The sequence below is a fragment of the Gossypium hirsutum genome, chromosome A10, assembly GCF_007990345.1.
Source record: "Gossypium hirsutum isolate 1008001.06 chromosome A10, Gossypium_hirsutum_v2.1, whole genome shotgun sequence".
Classification (NCBI taxonomy): Eukaryota; Viridiplantae; Streptophyta; class Magnoliopsida; order Malvales; family Malvaceae; genus Gossypium; species Gossypium hirsutum.
This window is the reverse complement of record NC_053433.1, coordinates 75,402,673-75,420,393: the sequence shown is the minus strand read 5'-3', so window position 1 is coordinate 75,420,393 and position 17,721 is coordinate 75,402,673. Positions and strand designations below refer to the sequence as shown.

General features: G+C 36.9%; 2 non-coding genes across 2 annotated transcripts; one reads left to right on the top strand and one right to left on the bottom strand.

Moving 5' to 3' along the window:
• Positions 1-550: 550 nt before the first annotated feature.
• On the bottom strand, positions 551-656 carry LOC121209057 (small nucleolar RNA R71). The gene has a single exon (XR_005904175.1). It is a non-coding gene; the product is annotated as a small nucleolar RNA R71 (small nucleolar RNA).
• Positions 657-17,218: 16,562 nt separating this feature from the next.
• LOC121209306 (small nucleolar RNA R71) lies at positions 17,219-17,325 on the top strand. The gene has a single exon (XR_005904422.1). It is a non-coding gene; the product is annotated as a small nucleolar RNA R71 (small nucleolar RNA).
• The last annotated feature ends 396 nt before the right edge of the window (positions 17,326-17,721 follow it).

Sequence of the window (17,721 nt, the reverse complement as noted above, 5' to 3'; positions counted from 1 at the left end):
TTTGACGGTAAGATCGTCCGCATAGTTTGCAAAAATTGAAAAGTAAAAAGGTGAAGCCTAAGATACACAGAGGACGAGCAAGAGGATGATACTTCAACCACAACCGAGGAGATGGCTAAAAACCAAGAAAATCAGCTACCTCCTACGGTTGCTGCTGATCCGGTAAATCAGAATCCTGCTCCACGCACTATGTATGATTATGCTAAACCTAATTTAACAGGAACTGAGTCAAGTATAGTTAGACCTGCTATTGCTGCAAATAATTTTGAACTGAAACCTAACACAATTCAAATGATACAACAATTTGTTCAGTTTGATGGTTTGTAGGATGAGGATCCAAACACTCACTTGGCAAATTTCTTAGAATTTTACGACACTTTTAAAATTAATGGCATTTTTTATGATGCCATTTGCCTTCGGTTATTCTCTTTTTCGTTGAAAAACAAAGCTAAACAGTGGTTGAACTCGTTACCACGAGGGTCAATCACTACTTGGGAACAAATGACCGAAAAGTTTTTATTAAAATATTTTTCGTCGGCTAAAACAGCCAAATTACATAATGATATCTCCTTTTTTGTGCAGATGGATTTAGAAACACTCTACGATGCATGGGAGAGATACAAGGACCTTTTGCGAAGATGCCCTCACCATGGGTTACCACTCTAGCTACAAGTTCAAACGTTTCACAATGGCCTGAATCCTTCGACTCAGCAGATGATTGACGCAGCCGCTGGTGGAACTATCAATAATAAGACACCTGAGGTGGCTTACAAATTTATTGAGAAGATGTCACTGAATAATTATCAGTGGAAATTTATGAGGACAAAGCCGACGAAAGTAGCCGGTGTTTTCAACCTCGACGCGGTTACTATGCTATCTAACCAAGTAGAATTCTTAAATAACAAGATTGACGGTTTGTATGGTTCTACTCAGGTACATCCAGTGATGAGGTGCAATTCGAATGGAGGAGGAGCATGCATAGAATATCAACCCTTCAACCCTAGCATCGAGGAGGAACAAGTCCAATATATGGGTAACAATAACTCTAGACCCCAAAATAACCGGTATAATAACACTTATAATACAGGTTGGAGAAACCATCCCAATTTCTCGTGGGGCGGTCAAGGAAATCAAAGGCCACAACATCCTCCGGGTTTTCAACAACCACCTTACCAGCAGGAAAAGAAGCCAAACCTTGAGAAGATGTTAACAAAATTCATCTCGGTGTCAGAAACTCGTTTCTAGAATACCGAGATAGCCCTTAGGAATCAACAAACGTTGAGGTTTGATCGCTAAATTGATATCAGAACGACCATAAGATAGCCTGCCGAGTAACACTGAACCCAACCCAAAAGAGCATGTAAAAGCAGTTACACTAAGAAGTGGGAAAGTGCTAGCTGAATCTGAAAAGAAGCCACCACAAGAAGTTGATAGAAAGGAGGTCAAACACGAAAACAATGACAATCTAACACCAAAATAATATAGACCACCAATCCCATACCCAGCAAAGTTGAAGAAAGACCGCATGGATGCACAATTCGATAAATTTCTTGAACTTTTTAAACAACTGCATATTAACTTACCTTTTGTTTAAGCTATATCACAGATGCCTACATATGCAAAACTTTTAAAAGAGCTTCTAACAAACAAAAGGAAGTTTGAAGACTTATTTACAGTGGAACTAAATGAAGAGTGCTCAGCCATACTCCAGAATAAACTGCCAACCAAACTGAAAGATCCAGGAAGTTTGACTATTCCCTACTTAATTGGTAGTTTGAATGTTGATAAAGCACTAGTTGATGTAGGCGCCAATATTAATTTGATGCCATATAAAATGTTTAAACAACTTGGTCTTAGGGAACCTAAACCCACTAGGATGAGTATTGAATTAGCTGATAGATCTATTAAATATCCTAGGGGAATTATAGAGGACGTACTTGTAAAGTAGATAAATTTATATTCCCTGTCGATTTCGTTGTGCTTGACATGGATGAAGATGTTAAGGTGCCTTTAATCTTAGGTCGGCCATTTTTAGCCACTACTAGGGATGTAATTGATGTGGGTGATGGTAAGTTGGTACTTAGAGTAGGTGACAAAGAGATTATTTTTAAAATTTATGATGCCATGAGATTTTCTAGAGAACAGGATGACTCATGTTATTTTATCGACTCTATTGATCATGCTACTCAAGATTCTTTTCAAGAAATCGTACACAAGGACACGGTAAAACTTAGTCTCGCCCAAGAAGAGAGAACGAATGATGATTCTGAAATAGGAATCGAACTAAACTCCAATGAAACCTCCCCAAAACTAGCAGAATATGAGGGAATTAAGGTAAAAGATGAACTTAAGCAAAAACCCTCTATTGACGAACCTCCTAAACTGGAACTTAAACAATTGCTGAATCACTTGGAATATGCATTCCTTAGAAATAATTCCACATTACCGGTAATTATTGCATCCAACTTTCAACCCAAGGAGAAAGAGGAATTACTCCAAGTATTAAGAGAGCATAAAAGGGCCATAGCTTGGAAAATTTCTGACATTAAAGGGATCAACCCTTCTTTTTGCACCCACAAAATTTTAATGGAATATGAATATAAACAATGCGTGCAAGCCCAAAGACGACTGAACCCCAACATGAAGGAAGTTGTTAAAGCTGAGGTAATTAAACTCCTAGATGCTGGAATTATTTATCCTATTTTTGACATTTCTTGGGTGAGTCCAGTGCAGGTTGTTCCTAAGAAAGGAGGCATGACTGTTGTGGCTAATGAGAAGAATAAATTAATCCCAACAAGGACAGCCATAGGTTGGAGAGTGTGCATTGATTATAGGAAGCTAAATGATGCCACGAGAAAAGACCACTTTCCCTTTTCATTCGTTGACCAAATGTTGGAAAAATTGTCAGGACACATGTACTATTGCTTTTTAGACAGACTCTCTGGCTATTTCCAAATCCCAATAGCTCTTGAAGATCAAGAAAAGATGAAATTTACATGTCTATACGGTATGTTTGCTTATCGTAGAATGTCTTTTGGATTATGTAATGCTTTTGCTACTTTTTAACGCTGCATGATGACCATTTTTGACAAACTCGTAGAAGACATCATGGAGGTATTTATGGATGATTTTTTGATTTTTGGTAACTCTTTCCATCTTTACCTCAAAAATTTAAAATGAGTGTTAATTAGATGCGAGGAAACAAACCTTGTGCTTAACTGGGAAAAATATCACTTTACGGTTCAAGAAGGTATTGTGTTAGGACATAAAATTTCTAGTAGAGGGATTGAGGTTAATAAATATAAAATTGAAACATTAAAAAACTACCTCCCACTAATTCGGTTAAGGCTATTAGAAGCTTCTTAGGACATGCTTGGTTTTATAGAAGATTTATTAAAGACTTTTCTAAAATAGCTAAGCCTTTGACTAAATTACTAGAAAGATATGTGCCTTTTAATTTTGATCAGGAGTGTTTAGAAGCATTTAATACTTTAAAGGATAAATTCACTAAAGCTCCAATTATAATTGCACCTGATTGGAATTCACCCTTTGAACTAATGTTCGATGCAAGTGATTTTGCAATAGGTGCAGTTTTGGGACAGCGAATTGATAAACATTTTCAACCTATCTATTATGCTAGCAAGACTTTGATAGCCGCACAAGAAAACTACATCACCACGGAGAAAAAGCTGCTAGCTATGGTTTTTGCATTCGATAAATTTAGGCCATATTTAATATTGTCTAAAGTTGTCGTTTATACTAACCATTCCGCTCTTCACTACCTTTTGACTAAAACTGATGCAAAACCTCGGCTCATTCGATGAATCTTATTATTACAAGAATTTTACTTGGAGATTAAGGATAAGTAAGAAGCTAAAAATCTTGCGGCTGACCATCTTTCTAGGCTTGAAAACTCAAGTACCAAAGAACAAGATGACATTGAAATAAATGATTCATTCCCTGAAGAACAATTTTTGGTATATCTAATTCTGAGGTACCTTGGTTTGCAGATATTGCAAATTTTTTAGCTGCTAACATTGTCCTAAAAGGGTTGACACATTAGCAAAAGAAGCGATTCTTCGCTGATGTGAAAAACTACTTCTGGGAAGACACTTTCCTTTTCCGTAAATATGCAGATCAAATCATAAGAGATGCATTTCAAGGACAGAAGCATTGAAAATTTTGGAACATTTCCACTTAGGACCGACTGGAGGAAATTACGGTGGAAATAAGACCGCACATAAAATCCTCGAATCAGGTTTTTATTTGCCCACTCTATTCAAACACGCCAACAGGTATGTTACTTCTTGTGACAAATGTCAAAGGATAGGTAATATATCCAAATGTGATGAAATACCTCAGACATATATGCTCTCATGTGAAATATTTGATGTTTGGGGTATCGACTTCATGGGTCTATTCCTTAGTTTATTTGGGAATAAATACATCTTAGTAGATGTTGATTATATGTCCAAATGGGTTGAAGCCCAAGCTTTACCTACTAATGATGCTAGAGTAGTAGTACGATTCCTTAATAAACTTTTCTCTCGATTTGATACACCTAAAGCAATTATCAGTGATAGGGGTACTCATTTCTATAACGCCCAATTCGACAAGATCCTTAAGAAATACGGAATTCATCATAGAATAGATACCCCTTATCACCCTCAAACTAATGGCCAAGTCGAAGTAGCGAACCGAGAGCTTAAACATATCCTAAAAAAGACGGTAGAATTAAACAGGAAGAATCGGGCGATAAAAGTAGATGATGCTTTATGGGCTTATAGAACTGCTTTTAAGACTCCCATAGGAACATCACCTTACAAACTTGTTTATGGGAAAAGTTGTCACCTACCGTTTGAGTTAGAACACAAGGCATTCTGGGCTATAAAATTTCTAAACCTTGACCCCAAACTTGTAGGTGAAAATAGGTTGATACAGTTGAATGAGTTAGACGAGTGGCGAACCAACACTTATGAAAATTCGCGCCTATATAAGGAAGCAATGAAGCGCCACCACGACGCCCGTTTGAAGCAACGAATGCAATTTGAAGTTGGAAATCTTGTCCTGTTATATAACTCGAGGCTCAAATTATTTCCTGGAAAGCTTAAATCACGATGGTCAAGCCCTTTCGTAGTTCAAACTGTGTTTCCATATGGCACAGTAGAGGTGAGTCATCCATCACAAGGCACTTTTAAGGTAAATGGACATCGTCTCAAAATGTATAACAGTGAGAATTTCAAAGACGATAAAGAGGAGCTATGGCTCCAAGAAGTTACCTAAATATACCCATAAGGTAGATTCGAGCTTAGAATATAAACAAGCACTTCTCGGGAGGTACCCCGAGCACTAACGGTGTTAACTTCTTTAAATTTTAGTCTTTAACATTTAATTCACCAACTGAGTCACTGAACACAGGATTTCCAGAACCACACGGCCAGGAACACAGGCGTGCCGTAGGCCGTGCACATACCACGGGATGCAACACGGCCGTGTGATATGGCCGTACGAAAATAGAGCAAAAACGTTTCCCCAACACGAGATTCGATAAAGTTTCCACGGTCGTGCGACGTAGTCGTGGTCGAGCCTATCAAAATAACACGGGCGTGCGCCTGCATACACGAGCGTGGGAGAAGTGAACGGAGATCGACACGGCCATGCAACATGGCCGTGTACACCAATGCGCCCAATTTTGAAAACCACAAAACGCACGGGCTGAAATGAGAGCACACGGGCGTGCCCCACGGCCGTGTGGCCCAATTTCTCTATAAACACCTATTATTTATTTTATTTTTATCTCTATATTTTGAAATTATTTTTTTATTTCCTTTTAATACTATTTTATCTTGAGTTTTTACAATTTTTATTTTCCGCTATTTCATTACAAGTAATTATGCTTCTGTATATCTCCTAAAGAGTTCCAGATTTTATCACAGTCATAAAGAGCTCCAAAGCTCATCATCAAATAGGAACTAAAAACTCCAAGGGCAAATGACTTATAGATTAATGAACCTCTGCCACCGCCGAAGTATCCTCCTCCACCATCATTATTGCTTTGGCTGATTATGCTCCATAACTCCAATTCAAGGAGTTCATTCATCATTCAGGAAGTTTCACTCCTCTCCCTATCTTATGATTATATATCTATTTTTTTAATATATCTTTATTTGTACATTGTGGGCAATGTACATCTTAAGTGTGGGGGGATCTTTTATATTATCATTAGAAATCCCTGAATTGTGTCTTATTCTCACGTTAATCACTCATATCACTATTAGAATGAATTTTAATTAATTTATGATTTTTATTGATATGTCTTGAATTAAAACATAGGTATTTATGCATTGATTGTTTAAACTTTAAGACATTAGGGAATCAAGCATGATAAGTTGATTTTTGAAGAATTAAAAAACTTTTAGGATGTTTGCCCAAGTTTAAGTATTATCTTGAGTTGAAATTCACAAGTTTGAACATGAAAAAGCCATAATTTTTGTGAGATCTTGAGCCTTTAGAGCATATTTTACTCCTTTCATGCTCAATTTTATTATGAGTGCGTCTGTATTGATTTGTTATTCTAGAACTTGCTTGATTATGCATGTCAAGACCACACCATTTGATTTGATATGTCAAGATGATAAAGGCACTTAGGTTTAACCCACTCACTCCACAAAAGCCTACCTTCATAATTAACCCTTAGTGAACCCCTTTGAGCCTAACAAGCCATTAATTGATTTACCCTCAATATTAACCTATAACCCATTATTGTTGAAACCCCGTAATTTGATCCCTAATTTTGTCGAGATTTGATATGAACTAATTGCTTAGCTATGTTTTGCTCTTCTAAATATTTTACTTGTTTTTAGGAAAAAAAAAGAGAGTACTTCAATACATATTAGTTGTAATTCATCATTGTTTTTGAGCTTGAGTGTTAATTCCATATTCTGAGAAGAAGCTCACTTGTAGTCAACTGATGACTAGTAATTTTTCTAGCTAGGTATTTTTTCAATTCAATCTCGATTCTAACCTTTTCTTTCAGCTTGTGACCATGCCCCCTAACCAAAGCCATGTTACAACCCTCTAAAAAGACCTTTTTGATTGATGTATCAGCTCAATATATAGTGGTGGAGATTTGATTTTCGAGCAAGCCTATGGTAATAACTTTTCATATTGACTAATGAGTACTTTTATTGATGTCCTTAAACACATTGAGTGATTTGAGTGAATCTTTAGAGAGGATGTTAAACTCTGCAATATTTTGATCAAAGGTAATCACTTAGATAAAGGGAGACACCTATGTTTTCGTGATAAAATGCTCAACTTGGAATGTTTGAAACTTTGATGAACTTTTAGTTGAATTTTCAATGTATGAATACTTATGGATTATTTTGAGATATTATTGATAGGGATTATAAATTGAGAAGAATTTATTTTGATTGTGAGTTGAGGATTTTGCTTGAGGATAAGCAAATGCTTAAGTGTAGTGGGTATTTGATAAACCGTAATTTATACATATTTTTATCCCATGCTTAGCGCATTTATGGATGGTTTCTCCTTAGAATTGGTGAATTTGATGCTCCTAATCCTTTAATTTCATGTTTTATACTTAAGTGAGCATAAGAGAGTAAAAAGAGCGAGAAATGGGCTGAAAACGGAGAAAATGGACCTACGTGGGAAATCAACACAGCCTGGACTTCCTCACACGGGTGTGTCACACGACCGTGTCCCTTTGGCAGGATTGAAGCACGACTTACACGGGTAGGCTACACACCCGTGCCTGTTCAACAGCCTTGACCATGGGCTGGAGTAATCGCACACGGACGTGTCACACAGGCGTGCCCCTACCGAGCCCAAGTATAACCTTATTCTAAAAAGGCCAATTTTGAGGGCTCTTAGGCATTCTAAAGCCTATTTAAACACCTGAGGAGGCACTTAGAAGGGGGATGCAGAGTAGAAAGTAAGGAATTACTCAACGAAAGTCGATTGATCCATCTCAGAAGCCGGATTCATCATCAAGACTGAAGATCTCCCTTCAAGTTCCTTCAGGAGTTTTTGGGTTTTCCTATGTTTTGTTATCTTTATGCTTTTGAGATGTTTTCTTTCATAAGTATGAAAGAAAGCCCCTAAATACTTAAGGGGAATAAAACCTAAGACAGATCTTGTTATTATTATCTGAATTGTATGATAAATATTTGACTTGTTCTTAATTATGTGTTCTTAATTCTTATTTTAATATTCCAGGATATTGATTCAAGTTAATGCTCTTATTTAGAGTAGGAATAGACCTTGTCTAAGAGTAAAATTTTCATAATTAAGCGGAGTTGATTGTACGCCTAGAGATAGGGTGATAAGATTTTTTCGGATTAGGATGAAACCTAATAAGGGAATCCATAGATAGAGTTAATGAAATTCTAGGGTGTTAATTAGAAAAAGGTTTCAATTATTCAACCTAGGGTTAGGCGTTATTAGTCTCGAGAGAGATAATAATATAACTTAGGGATTTTTACGGATCAAGTCAAATGAATAAATCGTCTAATTCAGAGTCAAATAACAAGTGAAGTCTAGATGGATTTTTTCCTTAGGTATTGTCTTAATTAATCAAATTTTCTAAAAAGTATTTTCCCAAATTTTCTTTCTGTGCATTCTTAGTTTAGTAATTAGTTTAGATAACCAAACCTCTTAATTTTTAAGCTAGATAATAAAAAGAAAGTAAATACTGGTACTCGTGGTTCTTTTGGGTTCGAAAAATTCGGTCTTGCTGAAATATACTACTATTCGATAGGTACACTTGCCTTAATCGTGATAATAAGTTAGTCTCAAGAATGATTCATTCATAAATCTTCAAAACTTTTCGAGAATATCACGTACCAAGGTTTACGATTCTTTGGCCTCGTATGATAAGATGAAGCATCTTGTGGTTAAACCTGACTCTCTGGGAGAGGGTCTCATTAATCATGGGAGACAAGATCGGAATACTGATGATGATCGTACACAGGAACGAAATCCTCGCGGTAAATTTAAGGGTAGATCGAAGTCTTCAAACAATGTCAAAACTTGTAACTTCTGCAAGAAGAAAAGGTACATTAAATCTAAGTGCTATAAGTGCAGAACAAGATCAGAAGGGGATTGCAAATCAAAAGAGTAAACAATAAGAAAAATCTAGTGAAACTGATGTTGTAGATCCTTGATTCGAGCTACACCTTCCACATGAGTCCCAATCGGGATTGTTTACAAGTTAAGAAACAATGTTTGAAGCTGTTGTTTAAATAAGAAATAATGCTTCGTGTAAAATCACAGGTGTTGGAACTATTAAAGTTAAGATGTTTGACGGAGTTGTCAGAACACTTAGTGACGTGTGTCATGTTCCAAAATTGAAGAGAAATTTAAATTTTTTGAGTACTCTCGATTCAAAAAGGTACAAATACATAGCTGAAAGTGGGGTTTTGAAGATTTTCAAAGGTTCCCTCGTTGTGATGAATGGGTATAGAAAGACTACCAAGTTATATGTTCTACGGGGTTCTACTGTTACTAATGATGTAACTGTCGCTTCATCTTCTTTCTCAGATGATGATGTTACTAGACTTTGGCATATGCGCTTAAGGCATATGAGTTAGAATGGCATGACAGAATTGAGTAAAAGAGAACTTCTCGATGGTCAAGGAATTTGCAAACTAAATTTTTGTAAGCACTGCGTTTTTGGGAAGTAAAAGAGAGTTTGATTCACTAGGGAAATTAATAACACGAAAGAAATGTTTGAGTATATTCATTCTAATCTATGGAGACTATCTAGAGTGCCTTTGAGAGGTAAAGCTAATTATAAGCTAACACTTATTGATGATTTTTCTAGAAAAGTTTGGGCACTCTTCTTGAAATAGAAAAGTGATGTGTTTTTTGCATTTAAGTATTGGAAAACTATGATTGAAAAACAGATAGGAAAACAAGCAAAACACCTTTGCTTATACCGAGGTAGATCTAGTTGCTTATACTTTAAATGTGGCTGAAGATATAGATGCAAACCAAGAGGCATCTAATTATTTGGTTAGCAGTGAAGACTCAGAAAAGTGGATGTTTACTATGCAAAAGGAGATGGAATCACTTCACAAAAACAAAACATGGGATTCTGTGAAACTTTCTAAAGGCAAAAAGGTGTTCATTGTAAATGGGTATTTAAAAAGAAAAATGGGACTCTAGAAGTTAAAGAACCCAAATATAAAGTAAGGCTTGTTGCAAAGGGTTACAATTAAATTCCAGGTGTGGACTTTACAGATGTGTTCTCTCCCGTTGTGAAGTATAGTTTGATTTGAGCTTTACTCAGTATTGTGGTCATGCAAGATTTAGAGCTTGAACAATTAGATGTAAAAACTGTATTTTTGCATAGAAAACTTGAAGAGGACATTTACATGCAACAACCAGAGGGCTTTACAATCTTAGAAAAAAAGGACTATGTTTGCTTGCTGAAAAAGTCCCTTTACGGTTTGAAACAATCACCAAGATAGTGGTACAAGAGGTTTGATTCCTTTATAACTTCTTATGATTTCAAAAGAAGTAACTTTGACGGTTGTGTTTACTTTAAGAAAAATAGTGATGGTTCTTTTGTATATCTACTCCTTTATATTGATGACATATTGATAGCAGTGAAAGATAAGGAGAGATAAGAAAGGTCAAAGCCCAACTAAGTGAAGAATTTGAGATGAAAGATTTGGGATCTGTAAAGAAGATACTTGGTATGGAGATTCTCAGAGATAGAAAAATAAGTGAATTGTACCATAGAAAAATAAGTGAATTGTACCTAAGTCAGCAAGGGTACATTTAGAAAGTTCTTTGCAGGTTCAATATGCAGAATTCTAAGCCTGTTAGTACTCCTTTAGCAGCCCATTTCAGACTTTCATCGGCTTAATCTCCACAATCAGATGATTAGATTGAGTACATGTCACGTGTTTCATATTCTAGTGCAGTGGGATCTCTAATGTATGCTATGGTTTGTTCACGTCCATATTTATCATATGCAGTCAGTGCAGTTAGCAGATACATGACGAATCTCAGTAAAGAACACTGGAAAGTAGTTCAGTGTATTTTAAGATACTTACGAGGTACTACTAATGTTTACTCCCAGTTTGGAAGAAGTAGAGATTGAATCATTGGGTATGTTGATGTTGATTTTACTGGAGACCTTGATAGAAGAAGATCTCTTACAAGTTATGTCTTCGCAGTCAGAGGTTGTGCAATCAGTTGGAAAGCCACATGGCAAACTACAATCGCTTTTTTCTACCACTGAAGTTGAGTACATGGCGATTACTGAAGCTTGTAAAGAGGCCATTTGGTTGAAGGGACTTTTTAGTGAACTCAATGAAGACCTTCAAATCAGTACAATATCTTGTTGTAACACCCTAAATAATTTATTTTTGTTTCTATGAATCTTGACATAAGTGTGTATTTTCTTCAGTGGTTAAGTGTTCTGGGTGTTTGTATGAGGTCTTGGGTTCAAGTCTCACTTTTGACAAATTTTCTTATTTTAGATCCTAGCCTTATCCTTGGTGGCTTGGGTTATTTTTTTATTATTAGTAAACTCATATTAGAATGAGCCTGCTGGTTTGGGTGGTAAGGAGTTGGCTTGCTCTGGGGTCTCATGTTTGGGTCCTCGTGTGAGTGTGGATGTTAATTTTTGTCTCAGTTGTCTGATAGAGATTTGCTGGAGCTGGAATTCTGTGGTGGTTGGATTTGGATAGTGGGTTAGTGGAAAGTTGGAGGAAAGTTAGGGATATGTTATCAAAATCTTTTTATTTTATTTTTTTATTTTTTCCTTTTCCCCAAAAATTTTTGCCTCTGACATCCTTTTCTGTTTCTCCCATTATCGAACTTGCATCTCATTTTTCTGATTCCTGAAGAAATTTTCCCTTCAAATTGCGGTGTTCTTTTACTTTTGATTCAGTCGTGCTGTTGCGTAGGTAAGGGGTTTTCGTCTTCTGTAAGGTGGATTATTTCTTTTCGTGCTGGTGTGTTGGTGTAAACAAGGAATCTAATTTTTCTATGTTCATTATGGTGTAGGAGAAGGCTGCGAACTGTGAGTCTCACTTTATTTGTCTGAACGGTGTTAGTGGTAGTTTTCGTCGATGGTAACTTAAGTTTATTATCAGTTTATTGTTGATGAATTTGTATATTAACAGCTCAATCAGTGCTTGGTATTCTATTTTTAGGTTATGGAGGTCTCAGGATTACTTTTCGTCAAAAATGAACTAGATGTGTACCTAAAACACAAGAAAATGAGGTTCGATGAAAGTAAAAAAAGGGGACTATCGATGCCACAAGAGCCTGTCCCTGGCAATATGGCTAGCCGTGTATGAGACACGACCGTGTGATGGGGATTGTGTGGCCATGTGGGCCATACGGGCAAGACCAATATGGGTGTGCGGGCCACACAAGCATGTGGGCCCAAAATTCTAAAGATTTTCCCTAGAGTCACATGGGTCGTTCCGATCAACTGTGGGCCTATCATAAGGTCGGTAAGGGCTAACCAAACCCTATTGTATGTGATCTGTTATTCTGATAGTCTGATTTGAGTAAGAAACTGATATGTATGTCTGACTGTTCTGTATAATATATGTATACGAGCATGTTAATCATGTGATATCTGTTGTATCTGTACATGTGAAAATCATTGTTCACTAGAAGAATCAGGAAGTGTTTTGTACGCTGACCTTTCGCTTATTTTCTAACAGTTTGGCTGCATATTATTCTGTTATGTGTCGTATTGACACTATATGGTGTGTAGGGATGGGTGGATGTTGTAAAGCCCACATGGTGTAATGGGATGTTGGAAATAGTGTGTAGAGGATGGGGGTAGGATTCTGTATTTTTTATTTGATTATCTAAATCTGATATCTATTTCTATTAAGGACTTAGATCTGAATCTATAACTGACTACATATGAGATTTTGTGTATTCTTGCATGACTATCTTTATTGGGTTACACATTGAGTTTATGAAAACTCACATCTGTTTGTCTGTTCTGTAAGGTAATCCTCAGACATAGGCGGGTTGGTGCGAGGGAGGCTCAGCGGTGACCACTAGTGTAAAAACGACCTTTAAGTTTTCAGTTTATTTTAAATTATGGATTGTAATTTTAGGCACTCTCTGGACTGTATGATTTTTTTAACTATTGGTCTTGGTTTCTTTTGTTTTCTATCCTGCGATATTTGATAAAAACGATTTACGAAAATGACGGTTTTTATGCAAACAAAGTTTTTTTTTCTAAAAATACAAACTCGATTTTTACCTATGACATTTTCACATTTCCGCTACAAAATAAGTTTTATAAGAGGTTAAAACATCAATGATTTTCCTTAACAATAACAACCAATATGTTTGATAAAAAGTGGATTCTTTTAGTAAACAATCTCTGATTCAGCCTCTGATTCGTAACACTGCTTGATTCGACCATAACGTCTAGGCCAGGATTGGGGTGTTACATTTTAGTGGTATCAAAGCCAAGTTACAAAACTCGGGTTCTGAATTTTGGCTTCTAAAATTTCATTTGAAAAAGAACTGGTTTTCAAACAAAAATTTATTTCATTTTGAGCAAGTATGTGGTACACCGAATCTCCAGCGTCAATCTTGTAAGTATTTATGAACTTAGAAAATACTGTAGTTAGAACTTTTTAAAACTATACTGAGTAGTTAAAGACTAAAACTTCCAAAACATTTCTAAACTTCTGATATCTAAAGTATAAAACATCTTCTAATAAACACTGGAAATGATGCATAAAATTTTATAGTGTAGATAAAATTCAAACTATAATGAGTGCACGTGGACCATGTGGCCAAAGTATTCGTGGGCGCGACAGGCACCATAGGGGGACTTGAGCTAAGTCTTTCTTTCTAGGCAGTATGCCAAACTTGGATACGAGTGAGACTTTGGCTACACCTTCTACAGAAACCGAGTCTCAAAGCCAATCAGCTGGGGTCGTTGGACCCCATTTTAGATCTAGGGGCCAAGGGTCAGTAACTAAATGACTCTGGTCTAATGGAGCTGAGTTGTTTAGGAACATCACTAAAGTCGCCCCTACTGTGGCCGAGTATTGGTTGGATTCCACCGAGAGGATTATGAATGACATTGATTGCACTCTTGAGAAAAAATTGAAGGGCGCAGTTTCTCTGCTTTGCGATGAAGCTTATCAGTGGTGGTTATTGGTTGAGGAGGGTACTCAACTGGATTGTCTGAACTGGGACTACTTCAAGACTGTCTGTCAGGGATAGTATGTGGACGTGAGCTATGTTGATGCTCATAAATTTGAGCTCATGAATCTCACACAAGGTGATAAGACTGTGGCTGAGTATGAGGCTGAATTTCTGAGACTAAGCCACTACGCTTGAGGTATGGTGACATCCGAGTATGAGAAGTGTGACTGTTTTGATGATGGTTTGAGTGATAGTCTGAGGGTATTGATAGCTCTGCAGAGGGTGTGAGAGTTTGTAGTTCTGGTGGATAAATTGATGATTACCGATGAGGTTAAGTGCATAGAGCGCCATAATAGAGACAGTGATAGAGGAAAAAAAAAGAAGGATTTAGAGCCCTCTAGTTCTTTTCAGAGGCCCAAGAAAAGGGTTAGACCTGATGGGCCTGCTAGAGTAGGGGTCCCAATTACTTCTACTAGAGTTCAACCATCTAGTGATTGCGGTAAACGCCATCCAAAAGAGTGTTGGAGAAGATTGGGGGATTATCTGTGGTGTATCTCATTAGAGCATTGGATTAGAGAGTTACTCGGTTTACCTCTGAATTGGGAAGTTGAGTTCAACATTGGGCTTCTACCGGGTACAGCTCTGGTATCCATTGCTCCATACCATATGGAACTGAAGAAGCTTACAGAGCTTAAGGCTCAACTTCAAGAACTTTTGGATCGTGATTTCATCTGTCCAAGTGTGTCTCCTTAGGGGGCACCGATTTTGTTTGTAAAGAAAAATGATGGTACCATGAGGATGTGCATTGACTACCGATAGTTGAATAAGCTAACTATTAAGAATATGTACCCACTTCTGAGGATCGGCGATCTGTTTGATCAGTTTTGTGGGGCTATAGTATTTTTGAAGAGAAATCTCCATTCCGGGTATCATCAACTTAGGGTTAATGAAGCTGATATTCATAAGACAACTTTTAAACACTTAGGTTGCCTCTCAAGAAGCGTTTATTTAGAGTCTAAGCTCGACTTACCTCGTATGCAGACGGTTACAGTGGTTTATAGAGCCGAGGCTCTTCTTTGTCGCAACAATTCTATGACCAAAATAAGGTTTAAGTCGAGTATTATTTACCTTAAATATGCCAAATTTAGAATGAGTTACCTCGATTGTATCATAGAGGAAGCAATTCAGTACCGTAAATGGGTTTGATCCATTTGTATCAAGCTCCTAAGGAGCAATTCATGGATCTATTTTGTCTAGCAGTACCTTATCCCCAACATTAAATTGGTTCATTCCATCCACATGCTCATCATGGCATCGCTTTGGCTCTTTATCATACTTTTTCAATTTTTTCTTTAACAAGTGTTTGCCATTCATCTAATTCATTGAGTTGTAGTATTCCTTGTTGATAAGTTGTTCTATTTTTTGTCCTTTTGATGGAAACATGGCTCCATCATATTTTCATGAGGTATTTACTGCAAAGAAGGTTGAGCCACATGGTTACTCACCTTAACATAACATTTAAAACCATCTCGATCACTAGATGTTCTCACAGAATCATGACCTTGGAGAGTAATCGTTCATCACCTACATGAAGTATAAGTTCACCCTACCAACATCTATTGTAGTCCTAGTAGTTGCTCAAAGGGGCCGTCCTAAAATTAAAGGTACGTCACTACCCTCATCCATGTCCAACAGAACAAAGTCAATGGGGAATATGAATTTATCTATTTTAAGAAGCACATCCTCAATAACACCCCTAGGGTCTCTAATGGTTTTATCCGCTAATTGAATACTCATCCTAATTTGTTTAGGTTTCCTAAGACCTAGTTGTTTAAACATTTTATAGGGCATAACATTAATATTATCCCCTAAGTCAGCCAAAGCATTATCAATATTTAAACTAACAATTAAACAAGGAATAGTAACACTCCCTAAATCTTTCAGTTTGTTGGGTAGTTTATTTTGTAAGATAGCCGAGCAAACTACATTGTGCTCCACAGTCGACAAGTCGTCTAACTTCCGTTTGTCTGCCAAAAGCACATTTAAAAATTTGATATAATTGGAAATTTGCAAAAGAGCTTCAACAAACGGTAAGTTAATATGTGATTTCTTTAAGAGTTTAAGAAATTTACCAAATTGTTCTTCCGTGTGGTCACTCTTCGTCGCATTAGGATATGAAACTCAAGGTTTACATTCTTTGGCAATCGACTTTTGCTCTTTCTAGCTTACCCTTACCTTATTGTTATTCACCATATTTTGTCACCTCAGTTCTAGTTCATATTATACTAACCCTTTTTTATCTCAAACAATGATTGCATGAAGCTACTCCATTGGGTTAGTTTCAGTATTTCTAGGCAAACTACCTTGTGGCCATTCCAAGATTAGTTTAGCAAGCTGACTTATTTAGTTCTCGAGCCTTTAAATCGATTGTTGTTGATTTTTAAGTGTTGCTCCAGTGTTTTCAAAGTGGGTTTTTGACACTGAGATAAACTTCGTCAACATCTCCTCGAGTTTCATCTTTTTCTCTTGCTGGTAAGGTTGTTGTTGGAAGCCCGGAGGGGGTCGTGCTCTTTGATTTCCTTGACCACCCCAAGAGAAATTGGGATGGTTCCTCCAACCTGCATTATAGTTATTACTATAAGGGTTATTTTGAGGCCTAGAATTATTACCCATATAATTTATTTGTTTGTTCTCTGTGCTAAGAGCGAAGTGTAAAGATTCTGGATTATTCATTCCTCCTCTATTCATTTCGCATTGCATCACCGGATGTACCTACATAGAAACATATAAACCATCAACTTTCTTATTTAATTGTTCTACCTGATTCGATTAGATGATGACTGCATCAATATGAAAAACACCAGCTGCTTTCATTGGCTTTATCTTCATGACCTACCACTAATAATTATGCAATGCCATCTCAATAAATTCATAAGTCACTTCGGGTATTTTATTATTCAGAGTACCACCGGCTGCTACATCGATCAATTGTCTAGTTGAGGGATTCAAACTATTGTGGAAGGTTTGAACTTGTAGCCATAACGGTAACCAATGGTGAAGGAACCTTCTTAATAAATCCTTGCACATCTCTCATGCATCATATAGAGTCTCTAAATTGATTTGAACAAAGGAAGAGATATCATTCCTCAACTTAGCTGTCTTAGCCGGTGGGAAGTACTTCAGAAGAAAATTTTCAGTCATTTGAGCCCATGTGGGGATGGAACCTCGTGGTAAAAAGTTCAACTACTGCTTAGCTTTGTTCATCAACAAGAAAGAGAATAACCATAAGTGAATGGCATCATCAGTGGCACCATTAAATTTGAAAGTATCACAGATTTCCAAGAAATTGGCCAAATGAGTATTTGGATCTTCGTCTTGCAAACCATCAAACTGAACAAACTATTGTATCATTTGAATAGTGTTCGGCTTCAGTTCAAAATTATTTACAGCAACGGTGGGTCTCACAATACTCGATTCAGCCGTAGTTAGAATGGGCTTGGCATAATCGTACATAGTACGAGGAATAGGATCTGGATCTGCAGCAACAGC